Here is a 12334-nt window from a genome sequence, read left to right on the forward strand (position 1 = left end):
CCTCTGATTCTGCCTTGACCATGAAACCTATATTTTCAACATATACTGACTAAAAAGTTTATGATATGGGCTCAACAAAAGAATGTAAATAGCAACAAGAAGTTAACAACTGGAGTTTGAATGGAAGAGTCTGCCATTTTTGTCCCACATCTTGTTGTTGCTGTTTACATTCCTTTGTTGAGCCTACATCTCCATAAGCTGTTTAGCCAGCATATGTTGAAAACTTAGCAATGGTGGACTCTTCCATTTAAACTTTAACTGTAAACTTGTTCCTTTAAGTTCATTTGATAAAGACAAAATCCACACTGAAATCCTGGTTTGGTGAGCTTTGTAAGTGTCTTTCTCTGGTAATTTCTTTAACTGTTTATTATAGATTATGAACAACATATTTAAAACTTCTGCTAGTCAAAAGCCAATTGTGGATTTCGCTGTAATATTTTATGATATGTATTTTGTCTTGCCACAACTCCTCAAAATTTATTTCTTAAAAGAATTGATAATTCAATACCCAATAACTGGATGTGCAGTGGAAATAAATGTTATGTCTAAAATGGATTAACCTAAACAATTCCAGAGTGATGCTAGCAGGGATCACACGAAAGTGAAACACAGCACTTTCCATACTATATTCTGGAACAACAGATCGGTCTTCAAAGCATGAGAGTTAAAACAAGGGCCTTTTAAATACATAGATCATTAATGGCTAATGTACTCAATGGAAAGCCTATAGGCAAAGATATGCCTTACAGCTTTTCTTCCAAACATCAAATATAAAAGAAGACATATTTTAAAAGTCTCTTAGGCATTTTCACTGGTTTCTGAATTATCCACAGGAAGCTGTTAGTTGTATAGAGTTTGATATATGTACTCCCAATTAAATCTGGTGTGTTTTATATCAAAACTTTTGTTAAGTAAAGCTGAGTTACTCAACCTTTGTTCCATCAAAGTGTTTAAGTATGCTTTCAGACACTTTCATAGATTTTCATAGCACTTATTCTCAATCTTCGTCACAGAAAGAATACACAGGTCCTTTAACGATGCATATATATTAGGAAAAAAAGATGTCAGGCAGGTGGAATGCTTCATACATGGGGGACAGAAGTCCTATATCTTTACTCTGTGTTTCCATTTGACTCTCAACAAGGAAGCTCAGCTGAGAGCGTGTCTGGACTGGGTAAGTGACTTCTGTACTTGTCAGCATGGTGTTCCTCAGATGTACTGAATTTAAGCTGTCCTATGACTGAAGGTACCAGAAATAAGCATATCATAGTTCTGAGGTACTGTTCTGAGAACATATCTTTGAGGTACTCTTCTGAGAATATATCTTTCAGTTTCTGAAAAATGTGCTCCACAGTTGGAACACTTAGGGTTTCTTTATAAAACCTCTCAGAGGTCAGTTGAGGTGCCATGTTACCTTGCTAAGCTCTATGGAATTTCCCAGGGAGTTTTATTTGACTATCAAGTTTGGTTACCAAATCTGTGGCTTCTTCAAACTAAAAATAATGATAGACTTCAATATCCTCCATCACTTCATTGAACGAATGTAGTACTGCAGTCAAACTACCACCTACAAAGACGATATCAGAGGTGTGACCCTGGAGATTTCTTCAAAGGGTTCATGTAAAGGACTTTTTTAAATAACAATGGTAACAACGAAATCAAAATCTGTTGCTGCACTACAGAGGACAAATTCTTGGCTGGGTACTCAGTCATCTCATCTAATATTGCATCATCATTTATATCATTTAAACATAAAGAAGTGCTAGCATGAGGTCCACTAAAATTTCAAAAGCATCATGCCTGCCTGTTCAATGGGAATACCAGATTTCCTTTAGTAATTTACCCTTTTCTCCACTGTTTTGAAAAAGAGCAGAAATGACACTGTCAACTCCTAAAAGCAGCTGTGATTGATGGAAAAAATGAAGAAACTTCTGCAGTTGTTCCTAATGCAACAGATAAACCCATAATAGGCACTGATTTTGTCAATCACATACATATTTAAGGCACAGGAAAGGCAGGGCGGGTAGATACCTTGAGGATATTTTTCTAAAAGTGTAGGAGAAACAACTTTCATTTTGGAAGAGAATCCATTGTACACAATGTAAACTTGGCCATGACAATAGTACTCCCTATTTAGTCCCCATTTCTCAGTTATGGTAGTGTGAAATTTCACAGCCAAAATTTCTGCTTCAGCTTCATAAGGCAGGAAGCCCACAGATTCCTCTCTCAGGTTATGCGATTCATAAACAAACCTCTCCAACACAAGTGGGCACTCTTCCCCTGATATGTCCACTACATTGTCAGTGATGGCTGTGTTTGCATATTTGACCCTCCAAATGTCATGTTAAAATGTGATGCCCTATGTTAAAGGTGGGGACCAACAGGGGGTGTTTGGGTCATGGGGTAAATCTCTCATGAATGATGTAGTGCCGTCCTTGTGTAATGTGTGAGTTCTTGCTGTCTTAGTTTCCACAACAGCTTCTTGTTTAAAGGAACCTGGCACCTCCCTCCCCTCTCTTTTTCCAGTCATGTTATCTCTGCATGCACCAGCTCCCCTTTGCCTTCCATCCTGAGTGGAAACAGCCTGAGTCCCTCGCCAGACACAGATGGTGGTGCCATGCTTCTTGTACAGCCTGCAGAACCATAGGCCAAATAGCCCTCTTTTCTTTATAAGTTACCCAGCCTCAGGTATTCCTTTATAGCAACACAGACTGACAAAGAGTGATAATGACAAGGAAGTGTGAAATTCTCACTTCTCTTAGAGTTTCTTCCCTAATACAGCTCTCACAGATCTCTAGCAGATGATTCTACTGTTTCCAAACGGAACAGTGTGTTGTGTTAGCCACTGTTGTCTCAGAGTGCTTTCTTAGGACCTCTTCACCAGAATTTATCTGGCACTCCAGCAGTGCTTGACAGTCATCAGGAGTAAAATTACCTTCTGGAGTTTCATCACCCCAGAAGGAATGTTTAGCTTTCTCTTAAGAATCAAAATTTCAAATAAAGACTTTATGTTTAGCTTTCCCATGAGAATCAAAACTTCAGATAGAGACTTTATGTATTTTTTTGTTTTCCTTCTTGTCAAAGATTAGAGGTAAAATGTTCTAATCTGTTTTTCATCCCCTTCTCTGCACTGGGGTTCTGAGCATTGCTGTTACTGGTTTCTGTGTGTGTGTGTGTGTGTGTGTGCATGTGTGTGTGCATTTTCCTCTTCAATGTTGTGAACATTTTCTGCTTTATGTGTTCTGATTTCATCTTCACTCAATTCTTTTATTCATTTTCCCTGTCATTTAGATTGTTTAAATGACTAAGATCAACTATTGTTGGTATTACATTATCTTAAATAACTATCCTATAAGCACTAGTTCTACAGATCATAAGAGGTCTCAAAGTAGTTGGCACATACTTGACAATGTTTTTTTAGTTGATCAGATGTTTTCTCTTCTGTCCACTCTCTTACAATTTACCTGTTTCTGGCATCTGGCTGGATCCGGTGGGAAACTGGAAAAAGCCAGGTCAAACTGTATGCTCTTTTGCAGTACAATTGGTGGCAGTGCAGACCTCACCTACCCTCTGTTGTGCTCAGCCTTCTTTTCCTTGCCTTCTCAGGGCAGCCTGCTGGACACAGGGGCCCAGGAGAGGAGAATGTGTTGTTGTATTTTAACAGACCTTTTTTTTTTTTTTTTGGGATGGAGTCTCACTCTGTCACCCAGGCTGGAGTGCAGTGCCGTGATCTCAGCTCACTGCAGCCTCCGCCTCCAGGGTTCAAGTGATTTTCCCACCTCAAACCCTCGAGTAGCTAGGACTATATCTGGGACCACCACACCTGGATAATTTTTGTATTTTTAGTAGAGACAGCGTTCCGCCACGTTGGGCAGGCTGGTCTCCAACTCCTGGCCTCAAGTCATCCGCAAGTGTCGGCCTCCCAAAGTGCTGGGATTACAGGAGTGAGCCACCACACCCAGCTGTATATCTTCTTTATTTTGTTAATATGATGAGCTATAGATTGAATTTTGAATGTTGACCCAACTTTGTATTTCTGGAATAAATGTCACTAGGTTATGTTTGATGTAGTATTCTTTTTATATGTTGATATATTTAATTTGAAAATAATTCATTGTGGATTTTTGCATCTATGTTCAAAATAAATATTGGTCTTTTCTTTTACTGGCTGTCTCACATTTTAGTACAAGTAAATATTCCCTTCTTTCTCTAGTCTGGATTCTCCAAAGAAACAGTACCGAGAAGATATATGTGATATATGTATGTGTGTATATTTTATAGAAATTGGATCATATGATTATGGAGACTGAGAAGTCCCACGTTCTGCCATCTGCAAGCTGGAGAACCATGAAAGATGGTGGCATAATTCAGTCCAAGTCCTAAAGCCTGTGGGGTGGGTGTTGGGAGGTGATGGTGCAATTCCTGGTCTGAGTCTGAAGGCCAGAGAACTAGGAGCATTGATATCTAAGGGCAGAAGAAGAAGAAGATGGACGTCTCAGCTTAAGAAGAGAGAGCAAATTTGCTCATTCTTTTCATTTTGGTTCTATTTGGGCCCACAATGGGTTGGATAATGTCCACCCACATTGGTGAGAATGATTTTCTTTACACAGTTACTGATTTAAATGCTAATCTCTGCTGGATGTACCCTCACAGACAAACCAGAAATAATGTTCTAGCTGCTATCTTGGGCATTCCTTAGCCCTGTCAAGTGGCACATAAAATTAACCATAACACTCCTTTTCTATTTTCTGGAAGGGATGTATAGAATTGGTGTTATTTCTTCTTTTAATGTTCAGTAGAATTTGCCAGTGAAAATATCTGGGTCTTAAGTTTTCTCTTTTCAAGGTTTTAAAATATGGATTCCATTTAAAAAATATTTGTAGGAATATTTAGGTTTTCTATTTCTTCTCTGCTGAGTTTTGTTATACAAGAGTGCCCTGTCTTCAAGAAAATTACATTTTATATAGGGAATAGATGATGTAGTTCCTTACATAACAGTGTGTTATAGGCTAAGGGAAGCATAGCCTGGTGAGCAGTAACACTGTGATCCATTATGTATTCCATAATATTGCAAGAACCAGAGAAAATTAATTTAGAATATTAACAAGATTTTATTGTGTAGGAAGAAGAATCCAGAAGAAACTGGAGTAAGTGTCAAGGTCTTCAACATATGATTTATGGTTCAGAAAATACTTTTGGTCTTTATAAGAACTGAGTGTTCAGTGAGGAATTTGATAGAGAAAGCACGCTTAAAGATTGAATCAACATGGGAGTGGAGAGAAAATGGGAGCTGGGCACAGATTTTCTGTCCACAAGTTGCTATAGGAACATTGAAGAATGAACAATTAGAAAAAAAAAATATCCAGATTGCACAACAGGCTTGACTTATTAGATTCAAAATTTGCTTCCTCTTCCAGTACAGTTTTTTTAAAAAAAACCAGAGTGGCATTGAGATTGCTGGTAAAATACTTCAGAATTATAACTTGGGAGGATAAGAGAGAAATTTATGACATCACACTATCAGGGACAAAAAAACCCACTATTTTTATAATTAACTTTAAAAATCGATAAACATGTTATATTGAACAGTCAATTAAACAGAAGATTTCTACAAAGTAAATAAAACAAAAAATAATCAATTGATATTCAAAGAATTAAAAAATATTACTATAATTAATAACACTTTTAAATTAAATGAAATAAAATATCATGTGACTCTAACAGTTTGGTCCAGATACTCTTCTGAGACACGTGAGAGGCCTTGGAACTAAAATAAGATAGATTTTATGAGGTATCTTCCTACTGAGAACACATGACATTAACACATTTCCATGTGATATTGGGGTACAAAATCTAGCATCTTAGAAAAGTATAAGGTAGAAACTGAAGTATGGAGTCATCAAAGAGATAACAAAGAGTAACACTGCAAAGTGAATTTCAGGGATATACCTAGAGATAGCAAAACAAATAGATGAAGGAATGAGTTTGGAAACTCTCATGGATGTTTTACCTGGAGAGATATGTTCAGGTTGGAAGATAGAAGTAGTGTATCACACGGTGGTTTGGGTATAGAACTGCTATTGGCAACACACTCTTCGGATAATTTTGGTCAATCATAATGTTATGAAACAATAAAAGCAGTAGGACATCAAGAAGCCCTAAAATCTTTGATAAATGGTGGTGCTGACAAAGACTTTCTCCTTGATCAAATTTAGACAGGCTGGTCTGATCCCTGTTTTTAACTAGGTCTTGTCATTATACATTGTCTGTGGGCCGACTAGCCCAGTTTTAGCAAGAATCTCCTGTAAGCCAGTTTGGAAAGAATCCCCCCATCCTTTATATCTGATTATACTCAATATCTCATTAAATTCCTCATCCCCACTCTTGGTATTTGATCATCTTTGGTCTGTGTTCAGTGAGGGGTTTGATAGAGAAACCACACTTAAAAATTGAATCAACATGGGAGGGGAGAGGAAATGGGAACTGGGCACAGATTTTCTGTCTACAAGTTGCTGTAGGAATGGTGAAGAATCCTGTTAATATCAAGAATCCTGTTAAGTCTGTTTAGCAAGAATTCCCCTACCTTGATATCTTCTCTTAGTAATTTCCCATTCACTGACTCCTCCCTTCTGCTCATTTGCTATGAATCCTTAGCTATCTTTGCTTTATTTATTCAAGTTGAACTAACCTTTCTTCCTTACTGCAATAGTCTTGACACTTATTGCCGTAATCCTGAATAAAGTCTCCCTGATAATTTTAGTGTCAGAATAATTATTTCTTTAACAGTGGTCAAAGTAATATCCATGGTGGTTTCCTTCCAATAAAATGACAAAAAGCATAAGAAAAATTTTAACACTGCATTAGGGGTACTCTAAAAATGTCCTAGCAGAAGAAAAAAGTACATATAACTCTTCTCATACTCTGATCCCTAAACATTGTGCAAGATGCTAGGGTAAGGCCTACTATAGAATGAAAATTAAGTTAAATTGAATTACACATTTTAAAAATCTGACTTAATAAAAACAAGCACGATATCTAGGAACTTTTGGTTACTCACAAAAATTGTTCTAAAATATTTAATGATAATTTGTGAATATGACAGATACATTTGGGAAAAAGTTCTCTTTTACTGATCATTAAGTCTTAGGTTTGACTTTACTCCCTCACCCTAGAGTAAGTATTTCCCTTTTTTTTCTCATTGCTTTTGGGTTCTGTATCCAGAACATTCATTTCAGGTACTATTTGCACAGTGGTGAAGCAAATAGTCATGTTTTCTGCCCTCTTGCCACAATTAAAAACGCCATTTGAATTTGACTTATCTAACATCAGCTTATAGAAAATTGTGATACATGCATGTTTTTTAACAAATCCAGCACAATTGATTATTTGTTTGGGTATGAAGAATGAAAGGTGATCCCAAATTCTTTTTCCTGAGAAAACAGAAGATTGGAGTGGCATTTCTAAGATTGTTAAGTGATAGGGACTCCAAGTTTTAAGGAAGACATCATGAATTCACTTTTATTGATGTTAGCTTTCAAATTTTAACCATCAAGAGACACTTTTGAGCAGGATAAGCAAGAGACTAGATTCAGAAAAGATATCTAGCTGAGATATTAATTTTGGAATTATCACCAGGTATTTGTATTAAAAAGCATATAACTAAATGATATCTTCAATAAATTATATTCAAAGCAAGAGGATCAAGGTTATACAACATAAAAAGGTTGAAGAGAAAAGAATAAAAATCAAAGGGACTGGGAAAGACCCATGGGTAGGGTAGGAAGAAAGCCATGGTATTCTGAAAGCCAAGTTAAGAAAGTATATTAAAGAGAAGGGAGTGGTGGGAACACTTAAAATCTACTCTCTTAGCAATTTTCAAGTGTATAATACGTCATTAATTATAGTCACCATATTGTATTTCTACACCAGATCTCCTGGACCAATTTGCCCTGCCTAACTGAAATTTTGCATTCTTTGATCAACATCTTCCCAATCAACACAACCCCCCTTATCCCTTCGTAACCACCATTCTACTTTCTGCTTCCAATGATATGGTATGTGAGTTAATAAATATGTTAGTTAGTCTGATTTAGTCATCCTGTAACATATACATATATCAAAACAGGATGTTGACACCATAAATGTAAATAATTTTTATTATAATTTTTACTTGTCAAATAAACAAATATAAAAAAGAGGAGAGAGTGATCAATAGTTTCAAACACGGCTGGTAGATTATTTTAGCATGAGGACTAAGAGCTACCCTTCTGATTTTGCAATGTGAGATCATCAGAGCCATTGATAAGACTAATTTTAGTAGAGTAGGCTTTAGTAGAAAGCCTAATTGGAGTACACTTATGAGAAACAAAAGAGAAGCATTGGAAATGTGAATATATTCATTTGAGGAATTTTGCTGCAGAGGTGAATGCAGAAATGGGGCAGTAGATGGTTGGCAAAACTGGAGAATGGAGTGACAAGAACATTTATTAATCGGGAGCATGTTTATTTCAAGAGGGTACAAATACCTGCAAATGATGGAACTGATACAGTCAGGTATGAAAGCTTGTCATATAGGGTAAGTCAGGGAGAATTGCTGTAGTAATGACACTGAGACAATATAGAATTTCCTGCATAAATGGGAGGATATATAACAGCATGCCTATGTCACCTAAAGTAAGTGGAGGAAAAGCAGAGAAACTGGATGAACATTTACTTATTTATTTATTTTGAGATGGAGTCTTGCTCTTTCGCCCAGAAGGGAGTACAGTGGCACGATTTCAGCTCACTGAAGCCTCCACTTCTGCGGTTCAAGTGATTCTCCTGCCTCAGCCTCCTGAGTAGCTGAGATTACAGGCATGCACCACCACATCCGGCTAATTTTTGTATTTTTACTAGAGACGGGGTTTCACCATGTTGGCCAGGCTGGTCTTGACCTCCTGACCTCAAGTGATCCACCCGCACCCACCTCCCAAAGTGCTGGGATTATACGCGTGAACCACCGCGCCCAGCCTGGCTGAACATTTAGAGAGCTAGGTTGTTAACGGAAAATCTGAGGGTATTCTCAGGCAGTAGACAAAAGCAAGAGCTAAATTAGGAGAAATGATGGTGATTTTGTGATTACATATAAAAGCTAGGTGATTTAGTCAGTGTTCTCTAGCGGAACAGAACTAATAGGATATATGTATATATGAAAGAGAATTTATTAAAGAGAACTGACTCACGTGGTCACAAGGTAAAGTCCCACAGTAGGCCGTCTGCAAGTCGAGGAGAAAGGAAGTCAGTAATGGATCAGTCCCAGCCCCAAAATCTCAAAAGTAGGGAAACTGACAGTGCAGCCTTCAGTCTGTGGCTGAAGGACAAATAGCCCTAGGCAAACCACTTAAGTCCATGAGTCCAAAGGCCAAAGAATCTGGGGTCTGATGTTCAAGGGCAGGAAGCATTCAGCAAAGGAGAAAGATGAAGGCCGGAAGACTCCGCAAGTCAGCTCATTCCACTTTCTTCTGCCTGTGCTGCAGCTGAGGCGATGGTGCCCACACAGATTAAGAGTGTGTTTGCCTCTCACAGTCCCCTGATTCAAATGTTAATCTCCTTTGACAACACCCTCACTGGCACACCCAGAAACAATACTTTGCATCCTTCAATCCAATCAAATTGACACTTATTATTAACCATCACACTAAGTTGAAAGTCACAAGTACTCCAAGGGCTAAAATGGGCTTACTTTCTCTCTTTCCCCCCATTCCTTCCAACCCCCTCAAACTGGAAAATGTAAAATCCAACCAAATAGAAAGGTTGGATTTCTCTTTCTCTCCTCCTCTGTCTCTGCTTTCCTTTCTTTCTCATCTGCTCCTAGTAACAGTGAAGAGGATTCAGGATTTTTAATCAATTATCCCCATCTGAAAACAGAGCAGTATTTTTTCCCCCTGGGCGGAGTGGAGAAAGAAGTGCCAAAGAGTTCAGGACGATAATTCCTGTAAATAGAAAAGAGAGAGAAGCCTGAAGGAAAAACAGTAGGCAAAGCTAGACAAACAGATCTATGGTAAACAATTAGTTGAAACATCATTGGTTTCAGAAGAGTTGTCTAAGCCATTTATTTTTACTGTAACTCTTTAGATACCAGCATATTTGTTTTCTGATACCACTCCCAGATTATGAAGTCACATCATCATCTACTTTTGAATTTGGACGAAGTCTAAAAAGGAGTCTTCTCTTTATCTGTGAAAAAAATTGTTGTAGTATAATATCACTCCAAATACTTTTTTGTTAATTTGACCAATATTATGGCAACTAAATACACTAATTTATGAAGTCTGTATAAATGGAATCCCTGGGGAGGGGGGTAATACGTAATTTGCACATCCAAACATGGCAGACCAGAGTTGCAGCATGCCCTCCTTACGAAACAGATAAGAGGGGCTGCTGGAATACATGGCACACACACAGCACTTCCAAAGTGATCTGTAGAGGGAAATAATTGCTAGTGCCTTTCCAATTCATATAGAGAATTCAGTACATTTTAAAATTAAGGAATATTTATTACTTTTTAAAATTAAAGCTTTCAATATAAAGAAATAACTTCTCTTCTACCAGATTTTGAGGGAAAGATTTTTCCTCAGGCAGACATTAATTTAACAAAATGTTAACTTTTACAGATAAAGTTGATTTGTATTCATAACCACACTCATGAGATAGAGGATCATTTTGAAAATAAACAAGTAGGAATTGATGGCTACTATATCTGAAGGCTTATGGAAAAACAGATGTTTGTTAAAATACAGTAGACTCTATTAGCCAGTCTCATGAGTGAAAAGAAGTCTTCTGTTCCTCCTTGAGCCTCTTCTCTGGTGGTCAGGAACATTTTCAGATCAAGATGAACATTACTATTTTTGCAAATACCAAGCCATCATTCCAATTCTTCAGTATTGTCCCTGTGGGAGGCAGAATATGCCCTCCCTCAAAGAGGTCTACACCCTAATCCTTGCAAGCTGTAAATATATTACATTAGGTAGGAAGAAAGGACTTGAAGATCTGATTAAGTTTACTGACCTTGAGAAAAGGAGCGTAGCCTGGATTATCTATGTGGGCCACCTTTAATCACATGGCTTATTAAAAGTAGAGAACCTTTCCAAGCTGTGGTCAGAGGGAAGTATGAAATAGGAAAAAGGTCAGAGGGAGGCAATATTGCTAGCTTTCAAGATAGAAGAAAGGGACCCTGGCCAAAGAATGTAGGAGGCCTCTAGAATCTAAAAATCAAGGAAATGGAGTCTCACTTGATAACTTCAGAAAGGAACGCAAACCTCTGACTCTGACTTTAGCCCAGTGAGAACCCTGTGAGACTTCTGACCTACAGAACTGTAAGAAACAAATTGGAGTTAAAACTGTAAGCTAGTGATAATATACCCCCTACAGGTAAAATATTTCTAAAGTATGTTGCTCCTTTTCCTGGCACTTTTTACAGTAAAAAACAAGTATGCCTTTTATTTTTTTAAAAAGTGACATATGAATATTATGTTGATAAATTAAGAATTTTAATTTACATTTCTAGATATGCTTTTCCTCAGGACATAAATAAAGAGTTCCCCTGATACTTTCAAATATAATGTTATTTAGAATGAAATGTAATTATGTGGTAGCTTTTTGGGTTTTTTTTTTCTTTTTTCTTTTTTTTTTTTTTTTGTACCTCACTGGTTTTATAGATTAAATAAATGCCAGTAATGTTTGTTTATATGATAATCTGTTTATCCTTGGATGTAATTCTCATGCACAGATATGTGTTGAATGAATGAAGGATTGAATAATAAATGGATGAATGGACAGAGAAATAAAAGGAAGGAATGAAGGAATGAATAAATGAATCTTTAGTTATGCCTTATAGCCACAAAAGAAAAATATGTCTTCATCTTCTGACTCATTTTAGAAAGACCCAAGAGATTGTACTTAACCAACAAATCTCCCTTTTAGAATATTGTATCGAACACAGGAATAGTCAATGAATAAGTTTTGTATCAGTCATATTACCTTTACGTTTCTTTTGATCAAAATTGAATTATGATTTTACTCAATTATACTATTTTCTGTACTTGTATAAATATATTTAAGTGTAATTAAATATATTTTGAAGTTATGCAACATAAAAGTTTGTGGATATAAGGACACATATATTACTTCATGAATATCTGGGAAAATGTTTACTATTATTGAAATTTAATATGTAAGACATTATTATGAATATAAAAAATCACAAAGGGGATAAACATTTAATGAAAAGCTGATATGTTGACTATAATTCTGTGGTTTAGCTTTTATTATTATTATTTTTTGAGACAGAGTCTCC

At 36.7% G+C, this 12334-nt stretch overlaps 1 pseudogene; it reads right to left on the reverse strand.

Annotated features, from left to right (window-relative positions):
- Positions 1-798: 798 nt before the first annotated feature.
- On the reverse strand, positions 799-6637 carry LOC101131915 (52 kDa repressor of the inhibitor of the protein kinase-like; annotated as a pseudogene).
- Between the last annotated feature and the right edge of the window lie 5697 nt (positions 6638-12334).

Source organism: Gorilla gorilla, chromosome 3 (assembly GCF_029281585.2).
Source record: "Gorilla gorilla gorilla isolate KB3781 chromosome 3, NHGRI_mGorGor1-v2.1_pri, whole genome shotgun sequence".
Classification (NCBI taxonomy): Eukaryota; Metazoa; Chordata; class Mammalia; order Primates; family Hominidae; genus Gorilla; species Gorilla gorilla.